The sequence below is a fragment of the Pinus tabuliformis genome, chromosome J, assembly GCF_031772625.1.
Source record: "Pinus tabuliformis cultivar Carrire ecotype Pingquan chromosome J, CPIR1, whole genome shotgun sequence".
In the NCBI taxonomy this organism is placed as follows: Eukaryota; Viridiplantae; Streptophyta; class Pinopsida; order Pinales; family Pinaceae; genus Pinus; species Pinus tabuliformis.
Window position 1 is genome coordinate 1329858225 of NC_142295.1, and position 13040 is coordinate 1329871264.

The window sequence follows — 13040 nt, forward strand, 5'->3', positions numbered from 1 at the left end:
GAATCCCCCATCATCTAATGAGTATGAAATGATGATTTTGGAAGGTCTATAGATGAAAATTTACATCAAGCAAGATTTATTTAATGAAAAGGAAAATGACAAGAGGGTAAACAAGTGAACAGAAAGCAACAAGAAAAATCAGCATGTAAGCGAGTTGAATGTCTCTATTAATGGGTTAATGAATGGAAATTATGGAAAATGTATGTGGAAAACATGCAACACTTACAAGGAAAATGGCGATGACAATGCTTAGTGAAAGTGCTTGAATAGCTTGTGAGTTTGGAGAGGAAAAATGATGGAATTTATGGATGATAGAAATGGATTCAATTGGTTCATGTTTCTTGAAATTGGTCTTAGAAAACCAATTGTGCACAAATTGGCCTCCTTCAATTCTTCGATTGTCATAGAACCTGAAAACAAACATGGCACTAATATGGAAATAAAATGTAAGTGTGTTCAAACAGAAGTGATCAAATTCCCTAGCTACATACGAAAATTTTGCATAATTAACAGTTTCATGATGTGTCTTCATTTCAAATGGTTAGTCCAATTTCACAATTGCGATAATAAATCCGATTTGTAAAAAAAACAATTTCCTCAATTTATGTTTGAATTATAACATTTCATAAAGATAAAGAAATATTATTTGTGAATGCTTGATGATTCATACAAAACAATCCTCAATCAAAAATTCATCAATCGATCATGCAGAAAAAGCACCCTTACAGTTCTTCTTTCCTGCATCATAATTGAAGACATAACACTAGATAAAACCAATAACAAATTTTTGAGCATGATTTCGACAATGTAAAACCTCAACCTTAACAAAAAAAATTTGCAGTTAAGCTTAGTTAAGGTGAGTTACTGCGCTTTTATTCGATTGTTTTTGTCTCGTGTTTTTTTTCTTACGAAATTTCAATCAGATGCTCAGAGACAAAGTTATGACGATTTTCCCCACGTAACATGTTTGAGATATAATTCGGGAGCCTGCGAAAACCCTAACTTCCTTGGATCCTATCTCTGGAAATATAGCGAGAAAAGATCTGAAATTCGTATCTGAGGTTCATAGAGATTTAGGGTCAAATGTGTTTTAATTGCAGCTTCTAAAACGTCGTAGGAAAAAAAGTTATAGTGAAAATGCGACGATGACCTGTTTGGAGCAGCGAAACCCTAGAATCCAAAGCTCTGATACCAAATGTTATGTAACGAGCTCACAAAATAGAAGAAAAGATAGATCAATGACTTCAAAATCAGCCTCTTCGAGGGAGGAAACCTCATTTACATTACACAAAATGAATAATTCTTCCAAGATACAAATGAAAAAACCTCCTTTCTACATATAGGAGTCTAATGGGTCACAATATAATCAAAGCCGACATAACAATAATAATATAAGGGCACAACAATATAAATAGTGGGCTTCTGTGGGGCACAATAATAACAATATGGCGACAATAGGGGCACAACAATAACAATAAGGGCTACAATGACAATAGTAATGGGGGAATCACTAGTATTATAGGGACCTAACATGATACCATGTGAAAATTTTGAAACTGAAATCCTATTGCAGCAACTCGAAATTATTCTTCTAATTGTTAATTAATTTAAAAATATATTTACTACAATAAAAATTGAATAAATCACACTGCAACCTTCACAAATAAAATTGCGGAAATAATAGTGTTGGAAACTGAGAAAATACTAGCACATACACACAATAAAAAGGACACCGTTATTTTTGGACAAATGTCCCCGGAAAAACCCAACTTGGGAAAATCAATGCAGTAGTGAAATTCTGAGCACAAACTATGGAAGCTCAAGTTGTGATCCAAAAAACAAAAAAATATGGAAAAATTATGTGAGGGAATTACCCTTCCTCCACAAGTAATCTCAACACAAGTTCTCTTCATAAACCTGTCCTCTCAGACCTTGTGCATTAGCCTCTACGCTGCTCTGCACAAACCCTATGACGTCTAACATCTGAACCACCTCTGAGGAATTGGTTATGCCTATCTCTATTAAGTAAATCGTTTATCCGACACTCCTATCCTCTGAAGAAACTGTGCATTCCTCTGCATTGTCTCACTAGGAATAACTCGGCCCCTTGCTGCTACCTTTTCAGATCCAGAAAAGGTCCTCCGGATCACCGTCCCTGCCCCTCGCTACCTTCGTTGCCTCATTGAAGCTCGAACTCTCCAGCAACTAATTGCTGCTACTCTAGAAAATTGAATTCTCCAATTGACTCTCATGCCCTCTCCATCACCACATAGATCCCTTCTTATGTATTCCTGTTGGGACACGAATGACCAAGATTAAATCTTAATTGATGGCTGAGATCATTTCTGGATCTATCCATGTGAAATTATAGATGATTCACACCTCGACATAATTAATTCTGATTAATTAACCATATTCCCTAGGTTTAGACTTACGAAATTTTTGAAAATTGTTTAATAATCTAATTAAGCCATATTGAAGTGGAATTCCCAGAAACAATTTCTTAGTTTTGGAGATCTCATGTATTCTAACCTCTCCACCAATTTTTTTGGTGAGAACACATTCGATGCTATAGAAACTAACAGTAAACAGGTTATCCTTAGGTCACGCATGTACACAAAATCCACAAAAGTAGATTGCACCATGGTACGTCTAAGAGTGTAGGTTGTTATCGGTATTAACGTGTATAATTCACACACTACATTATGCTATTATTGAAAACTAAGATATCATGGATTGGAGAGTTTGGTGTTGCATTGAATTTCTTTCCTTAGTTCTTTCATTACCCTGACATTTTTTTCAATACCATTATTGAGATGAAAAACATCATCCAATTGATAATTGATGTTACCTATCAACTTATTTTCTTGGCAAATCCATGAAAGAAAAATTTTGACTAATAACAATAGTTATTTTCAAACATACTCTTCGTTGCAATTAAGTTTGTTAATGTTTCTTGAAGCACAATACACCAGTGTCCATGAGCTCATACTCTTTAATAGTAGATTCAATCTCCATGTGCAAGATTTGTGCGTTCAATAGGCATATTAGCGAAAATACTATTTTGATATTGATTACATGCCGTATTCAAGTTGGTAATATGTTTATTTTTAAAGCTGTTAATTTTCAACAGCAACTTTCTTCAAGTTTCTCTTTGTATTTTGCTTATGGATACAATGGTTGTTGTGTGCACATGTCCGCGTTGTTTAACTCTAGTGGGTTCAAATACCAAGCCATCCATGATTCTTCGTCATGATTTATGTATTGTTTGACCACACATCAACTAGACAAGGAATTGTTCTGGGACAAACGATATTTCATTTCTTTATTTTGTTTGTCCGTAGACTCTTATGATAAGATTCCAATGATGGGGCATGCCAGACATGAACAAATTTGCATTACATGTTTTTGAACTAAGACAACTATTATGTCTATGGATTCAATTAGACAATAGGAAATCAATGCTCTATATAATGGAAAAAATTATATCTTTTGCATCGTTCACTAAGCCATATTGATGACATTGCTACTTGCAATTAACTCAACAAACATATATCATTTCAAGACAATTGTAGAAGACATGCATTTTCTTATTTTCAAAGGCATTTTTTTAAATGGAATATGTTTTGTTATCATATGATTTTAATGTATATGCTTATGATTGGACGAGTGCCAACATTTTATCTTTATATTCTTCAAGATGTTTGTTCCTATGGGAAAACTACAAATTGGATCATTTGTTGAACATTTGTAGTAGTGTTTATTAAAATATTTAACATCATGTTTTTTAACATTAATGAGAATTCCTGGAGAATCGGTATCTTTGAAAATATGGCTGTTACTATTATACCAAACGCGACTATTTTGTAAACATCACTAATGGTCTGGATATAACATGCTTCCATAGACTTGAACCCACATAGATGGGTAAAAAAATTGTTCACCAAATGTTTTGAGATAATATCCTTTGAATATAGTTAACATCATCTCGTGTTTGAGAACATGTCCTAATTCTATTAAAACTAGATATGAAGATTTTGTTCTCTTACCTCATGACTTGTTTGAGCTTGAAACATTTTATGATATCTCTCCAAAAGCTATAGGACATCATTTCATAGGACAAACATGGCTTTTCAAAACTCCAAGAATCATAGATAGGTTATGCTTGATAGAGCCACCACAAAATATGATTTTGACATTTTTGAAAGGTGTTGTTGAAGCGTGTAGAATTTATCTAAGCCTTTTGTCCATGTTATATAATATTGAAAACCTTATAAACGATGATTCACCAATAAGTAGTATATTAAGTGGTTCGTTTTCGTTTGTTAAGAGATCTAATATACTCAAATTTAGTGGAAGCATATTCATTGTTGTGACGCGTATGTGTAAAGTTGAATGCATTGTGATGTCATTTTGGTTATATGTGGATTTTCTAGTAAGTGTGACTACGTTTCCTTTCTTTTAAGAGGTTAATTATGGAGTTTCTTATTGTAAAAATAAAATGAGCCTTGGTAAATTCCTTTAGTTGTAAGGGACAAGTGAAATGAAATGTTTGGATTTTTTTTCTTTTTAATCATTAATTCTTTATTATGATTGTTATTCTTTGTAATTTCTTTTTATAATGTTGTAATATTCATTTGTACTCAACATGAATGGTTGTTTAATTATTTCATTGATACTAGACATCATATGGCTAGACATCATTTTTTGTTGTAGATCAACGTTTATATTAGATTTCTCAAATCTAGACATGTCGTTTCACCAATCCAAGGATACCTCAATGGAAAAAAAATGTTCCAATTTAGATGCAATTATTTAAGAGGTGATATTTTGAATTGCTCTAGTTTAGTTTCTATTTTTTTTGTCATTGTAGTAGAGGCATTCATCTTAGATTTTATTGAAAGTGTTTATCACTATGTGGTTCATCTTTGTGATGTATAAGTTACAATGTGTTTCCATAACATAGGCACCTAAGCTGAATTACACAAGTGCATTTGCATTCCATAGTAGCGGGACACTTTTATCGAATGTGCTTATCCATATCTTTGATAGATGTCTCTTCAATAGTTCACAATGCTCTCACAACACTATCTACATGATAGGGATCACTTATCCCTAGTGCCTTCACCTTTTGTTGGAATTCTCATTGAATTTGTTTTCAACAAGAAAAATTGTGTTTTCTGTGATACCACTTTAAGTAGGGAGACAATGGCCTACAAAGTGAGAGTTGCCGGCACACCAACAACCATTGCAAATGTCACCTTTTTTTTGTGTTTTTTTTCAAGGAAATAAAATCTTGTAATTTTATTAGGAAAGTAAAATTGCATCTGTATATGCGTTGATTATTCTTGGTAGGATAAAAAGCCCTAGAAGATTAATAAGGACTTTTTGTTGGAATTCTCATTGAATTTGTTTTCAAGGTATTAATAAGGACTCTAGCCCTGAAGCTAGATAATGTGTTGATGTCAATAGGCCAAGCCTTGTTAGAAGGGAGGCATTATGAATCCCCCATCATCTAATGAGTATGAAATGATGATTTTGGAAGGTCTATAGATGAAAATTTGCGTCAAGCAAGATTTATTTAACGAAAAGGAAAATGACAAGAGGGTAAACAAGTGAACAGAAAGCAACAAGAAAAATCAGCATGTAAGCGAGTTGAATGTCTCTATTAATGGGTTAATGAATGGAAACTATGGAAAATGTTGTGGAAAACATGCAACACTTACAAGGAAAATGGCAATGACGATGCTTAGTGAAAGTGCTTGAATAGCTTGTGAGTTTGGAGACGAAAAATGATGGAATTTATGGATGATAGAAATGGATTCAATTGGTTCATGTTTCTTGAAATTGGTCTTAGAAAACCAATCGTGCAAAAATTGGCCTCCTTCAATTCTTCGATTGTCATAGAACCTGAAAACAAACATGGCACTAATATGGAAAGAAAACATAATTGTGTTCAAACAGAAGGGATCAAATTCTCTAGCTACAAACGAAAAATTTGCATAATTAACAGTTTCATGATGTGTCTTCGTTTCAAATGGTTAGTCCAAGTTCACAATTGCGATAATAAATCCGATTTGTAAAAAAACAATTTCCTCAATTTATGTTTGAATCATAACATTTCATAAAGATAAAGAAATATTATTTGTGAATGCTTGATGATTCATACAAAACAATCCTCAATCAAAAATTCATCAATCGATCATGCAGATAAAGCGCCCTTACAGTTCTCCTTTCCTGCATCATAGTTGAAGAGATAACACTAGATAAAACCAATAACAAATTTTTGAGCATGATTTCGATAACGTAAAAACTCGACCTTAACAAAATTTGATTGCAATTAAGCTTAGTTAAGGTGAGTTATTGCGCTTTTATTCAATTGTTTTTGTCTCGTGTTTTTTTTCTTACAAAATTTCAATCAGATGCTCAGAGACAAAGTTATGACGATTTTCCCCACGTAACATGTTTGAGATATAATTCGGGAGCCTGCAAAAACCCTAACTTCCTTGGATCCTATCTTTGGAAATATAGCGAGAAAAGATCTGAAATTCATATCTGAGGTTCATAGAGATTTAGGGTCAAATGGGTTTTAATTGCAGCTTCTGAAACGTCGTAGAAAAAAAAAGTTATAGCGAAAATGCGACGATGACCTGTTTGGAGCAGCGAAACCCTAGAATCCAAAGCTCTAATACCAAATGTTATGTAACGAGCTCACAAAATAGAAGAAGAGATAGATCAATGACTTCAAAATCAGCCTCTTCAAGGGAGGAAACCTCATTTACATTACACAAAATGAATAATTCTTCCATGATACAAATGAAAAAACCTCCTTTCTACATATAGGAGTCTAATGGGTCACAATATAATCAAAGCCGACATAACAATAATAATATAAGGGCACAACAATAGAAATAGTGGGCTTATGTGGGGCACAATAATAATAATATGGGGACAACAGGGGCACAACAATAATAATATGGGCTACAATGACAATAGTAATGGGGGAATCACTAATATTATAGGGACCTAACATGATACCATGTGAAAATTTTGAAACTGAAATCCTATTGCAGCAACTCGAAATTATTCTTCTAATTGTTAAATAATTTAAAAATATATTTACTACAATAAAAACTGAATAAATCACACTGCAACCTTCACAAATAAAATTGCGGAAATAATAGAGTTGGAAACTGAGAAAATACTAGCACATACACACAATAAAAAGGACACCATTATTTTTGGACAAATGTCCCCGGAAAAACCCAACTTGGGATAATCAATGCAGTAGTGAAATTTTGAGCATAAACTGTGGAAGCTCAAGTTGTAATCCAAAAAACAAAAAGAATATGGAAAAATTATGTGAGGGAATTACCCTTCCTCCACAAGTAATCCCGACACAACTTCTCTTCATAAACCTATCCTCTCAAACCTTGTGCATTAGCCTCTATGCTGTTATGCACAAACCCTATGACGTCTAACATCTGAACCACCTCTGAGGAATTGGTTATGCCTATCTCTATTAAGTAAATCGTTTATCCAACACTCCTCTCCTCTGAAGAAACTGTGCATTCCTCTCCATTGTCTCACTGGGAATAACTCGGCCCCTTGCCACTACCTTTTCAGATCCAGAAAAGGTCCTCCGGATCACCGTCCCTGACCCTCACTACCTTCGTTGCCTCATTGAAGCTCGAACTCTCTAGCAACTAATTGCTGCTACTCTAGAAAATTGAATTGTCCAAGTGACTCTCATGCCCTCTCCATCACGACATAGATCCCTTCTTATGTATTCCTGTTGGGAAACGAATGACCAAGATTAAATCTTAATTGATGGCTGAGATCATTTCTGGACCTATCCATTTGAAATTATAGATGATTCACACCTCGACTTAATTAATTCTAATTAATTAACCATATTCCCTAAGTTTAGATTTACGAAATTTTTAAAAATTGTTTAATAATCTAATTAAGCCATATTGAAGTGGAATTCCCAGAAACAATTTCTTAGTTTTGGAGATCTCATGCATTCTAACCTCTCCACCAAATTTTTTGGTGAGAACACATCCGATGCTATAGAAACTAACAGTAAACAGGTTATCCTTAGGTCACGCATGTACAGAAAATCCACACAAGTAGATTGAACCATGGTACCTCTAAGAGTGTAGGTTGTTATCGGTATTAAAGTGTATAATTCACACACTGCATTATGCTATTATCGAAAACTAAGATATCATGGATTGGAGAGTTTTGTGTTGCATTGAATTTCTTTCCTTAGTTCTTTCATTACCTTGACATTTTTTTCAATACCATTGTTGAGATGAAAAACATCATCCAATTGATAATTGATGTTACCTATCAACTTATTTTCTTGGCAAATCCATGAAGGAAAAATTTTGACTAATAACAATAATTATTTGCAAACATACTCTTCGTTGCAATTAAGTTTGTTAATGTTTCTTGAAGCACAATACACCAGTGTCCATGAGCTTAGACTCTTTAATAGTAGCTTCAATGTCCATGTGCAAGATTTGTGCGTTCAATAGGCATATTAGCGAAAATACAATTTTGATATTGATTACGTGCCGTATTCAAGTTGGTAATATGTTTATTTTTAAAGTTGTTAATTTTCAACACCAACTTTCTTCAAGTTTCTCTTTGTATTTTGCTTATGGATACAATGGTTGTTGTGTGCACATGTCCGCGTTGTTTAACTCTAGTGGGTTCAAATACCAAGCCATCCATCATTCTTCCTCATGATTTATGTATTGTTTGACCACATATCAACTAGACAAGGAATTGTTCTTGGACAAACGATATTTCATTTCTTTATTTTGTTTATTTGTAGACTCTTATGATAAGATTCCAATGATGGGGCATGCCAAACATGAACAAATTTGCATTACATGTTTTTGAACTAAGACAACTATTATGTCTATGGATTCAATTAGACAATATGAAATCAATGCTCTATATAATGGAAAAAATTATATATTTTGCATCGTTCACTAAGCTATATTGATGACATCGCAACTTGCAATTAACTCAACAAACATATATCATTTCAAGACAATTGTAGAAGACATGCATTTTCTTGTTTTCAAAGGCATTTTTTTACATGGAATATGTTTTGTTATCATATGATTTTAATGTATTTGCTTATGATTGGACGAGTGCCAACATTTTATCTTTATATTCTTCAAGATGTTTGTTCCTATGGGAAAACTACAAATTGGATCATTTGTTGAACATTTGTAGTAGTGTTTATTAAAATAGTTAACATCATGTTTTTTTTAACATTAATGAGAATTCCTGGAGAATCGGTATCTTTGAAAATATGGCTGCTACTGTTATACCAAATGCGACTATTTCATAAACATCACTAATGGTCTGGATATAACATGCTTCCATAGACTTGAACCCACATAGATGGGTAAACAAATTGTTCACCAAATGTTTCGAGAGAATATCCTTTGAATATAGTTAACATCATATCGTGTTTGAGAACATGTCCTAATTCTATTAAAACTAGATATGAAGATTTTGTTCTCTTACCTCATGACTTGTTTGAGCTTGAAACATTTTATGATATCTCTCCAAAAGCTATAGGACATCATTTCATAGGACAAACATGGCTTTTCAAAACTCCAAGAATCATAGATAGGTTATGCTTGATAGAGCCACCACAAAATATGATTTTGACATTTTTGAAAGGTGTTGTTGAAGCATGTAGAATTTATCTAAGCCTTTTGTCCATGTTATATAATATTGAAAACCTTATCAATGATGATTCATCGATAAGTACGATATTAAGTGGTTCGTTTTCATTTGTTAAGAGATCTAGTATACTCAAATTTAGTGGAAGCATATTCCTTGTTGTGACGTGTAAGTGTAAAGCTGAATGCATTGTGATGTCATTTTGTTTATATGTGGATTTTCTAGTAAGTGTGACGACGTTTCCTTTCTTTTAAGAGGTTAATTATGGAGTTTCTTATTGTAAAAATAAAATGAGCCTTGGTAAATTGCTTTAGTTGTAAGGGACAAGCGAAATGAAATGTTTGGATTGTTTTTATTTTTAATCATTAATTCTTTATTATTGATTGTTATTCTTTGTAATTTCTTTTTCTAATGTTGTAATATTCATTTGTACTCAACATGAATGGTTGTTTAATTGTTTCATTGATACTAGACATCATATGGCTAGACATCATTTTTTGTTGTAGATAAATGTTTATATTAGATTTCTCAAATCTAGACATGTCGTTTCACCAATCCAAGGATACCTCAATGGAAAAAAATTGTTCCAATTTAGATGCAATTATTTAAGAGGTGATATTTTGAATTTCTCTAGTTTAGTTTCTATTTTTTTGTCATTGTAGTAGAGGCATTCATCTTAGATTTTATTGAAAGTGTTTATCACTATGTGGTTCATCTTTGTGATGTATAAGTTACAACGTGTTTCCATAACATAGGCACCTAAGCTGAATTACATAAGTGCATTTGCATTCCATAGTAGCGGGACACTTTTATCGAATGTGCTTATCCATATCTTTGATAGACGTCCCTTCAATAGTTCACAATGCTCTCACAACACTATCTACATGATAGGGAACACTTATCCCTAGTACCTTCACTTTTTGTTGGAATTCTCATTGAATTTGTTTTCAACAAGAAAAATTGTGTTTTCTGTGATGCCACTTTAAGTAGGGAGACAATGGCCTACAAAGTGAGAGTTGCCGGCACACCAACAACCATTGCAAATGTCACCTTTTTTTTGTGTTTTTTTTCAAGGAAATAAAATCTTGTAATTTTATTAGGAAAGTAAAATTGCATCTATATATGCGTTGATTATTCTTGGTAGGATAAAGAGCCCTAGAAGATCTTTCCAAAAGTATCATACATACTGCAAATGTATCCTACTTTTAAAGCTTAGAGGAATTAGAGATATGGAATAAAACCAAGTTTTAATCATATGAAGTAATGGCCACCATTCTCAACCTGATTCATTCATACAACACCACCACCCTAAATTTATTCTATAATTACATACTTCGATAAATATAATAAAACGAAAATTTTCCTATGAGTAACATCTATTAGGCTTCAAATGGCTTTAAATATTGGAGTTGACTTCCCAAAATGGTTGTAAATCTAAAATCCCCTCATATCGACAAACATAAGAGCATTAATCTTTAATTCAACAAACCTTAACTTAGTTTCCCAACATAGTTATATGTTCTCATGCTGTCAAAATTATTACCTTGTCTCATTGGTACAGTGATCCAAATTGATATCTACCTCAACAATGTTTAGTTTGTATGTTAAAATCTAGAAGCACAATGGGATGCTATCACCTCCACCAAGTTTCAAATCTCGCAAGAGGACATCTTTGGCCTGTTGTGATAAGGCTTAAGGAGTGGACTCTCCTTCCCTCGTGGAGTCTCGAATCTTGCTAAGTCATAAATTCCTTAGATATATGGCATACGGGTTGATGGATATACTCTTGGTGTTATAGTGGCAACTGCTAAATTTGATATTGGGCCTTACTCAAATTACTCCAATGATTTACCGATTCACTTTAGCAAAAAGTCTCACAAATCCTTACCAACTTTAAAGAAGTCAATAAGGTTCTTACTCTTGCATTGGACCAGCTTTGTTACAATAATTACTATTACTCATTAGATGTTAGGTGTTCCTTTAAAAATAAATTAAAACCCTTAGAAAAAAAATTAGAAAAGATGAATACTTACTTATCAAACACAAATTTTTAATTAGACTTACTCTTAAAGCAACTTTTGGCTATGAGTAATCTACCATTAAAATATATTTTGATTTGAATGCTTGTTCAACCTTGATTACTATTAGCCCATAGGGCATTGGATTGATGGTGAATGAGTGTACTATTAAGGCGCTCCTTGCTATAGGTGGCCAATTCAAATTCCATATGGTTAGCCTTAATAAAAAAACCATATTACCACTATACCTACATAAAGAAGGCTTTGCAATATCAAATTATATGAAAGTAACAATTCAAGTGGAAGACCTATAAAATGTAGCGCAGTTGGTTTGAGTGGGGTTTAATCTCCACCAAGTGTCAGGGTCAAACCTCATGGAGAAAGGTAGGGTGGGAAACACTTTTAGGGGAATTAAACTATGCCAAGGGATGATAGCATCCCACAAACTTGATGATAGCAATCATAGTGATAACATTCCACGTATCCCACTAATAGCAATCATAGTGATAGCGTCCCACTAATGGGTAGGTAGATCGTTCTTCCATCTAATTCCTATTCATAGCATCCCACTAATGGGTTAGCAAACATAGTGATAGCATCCCACTAGTGGGTATATCAATTTATCTCATTTTTATTCATAAAATCCCATTAATAGATTAGCAATTCTAGTGATAACACTCCACTAATAAATAAACCTTTTTCTATACCTAAACTTAAACTTAACGTACTTAATTAAAAAATAAATAAATAAATAATAATAATAATATTACATAAATAATTGTGAAATATTGTCAACCTTAAAATATGGCACGTTCACACCCATTGACCCCATTGACTTAATGCGCACATGATATGGCATGTTCGCACCCGTTGGAGGAAATGTGGGTCATGGCAACCTTCCCTTTAAAGAAGCCAGCTAACAAAATCCAACAACAAGGAGTGCCAACTACGTGGAGCCCTTTTGGAGAGGCGTTTGATGCGGTGGTAATTATATCATTTTGTGTTTGATGAGTTGAGAAGTGTTTGACATGGGGGTAATTAGATCATTCTATGTTTGGTAGATTGCATTTAATATGGGATCATTAGAGTATTTTATGTTTAATGAGTTTGGTCAGCATGGGTAATTAGGTTGTGAGGATTTGTGTTTAATATAGGGTAATTAGATTATTTTATGTTTCATATAGTTGGGTGATTAGACTTTAATGATTTGTGTTTAATATAGGGTAATTAGATTATTTTATATTTAATATATTTGGGTAATTAGATTTTGATTATTTGTGATTAATAGAGGGTAATTAGATTATTTTA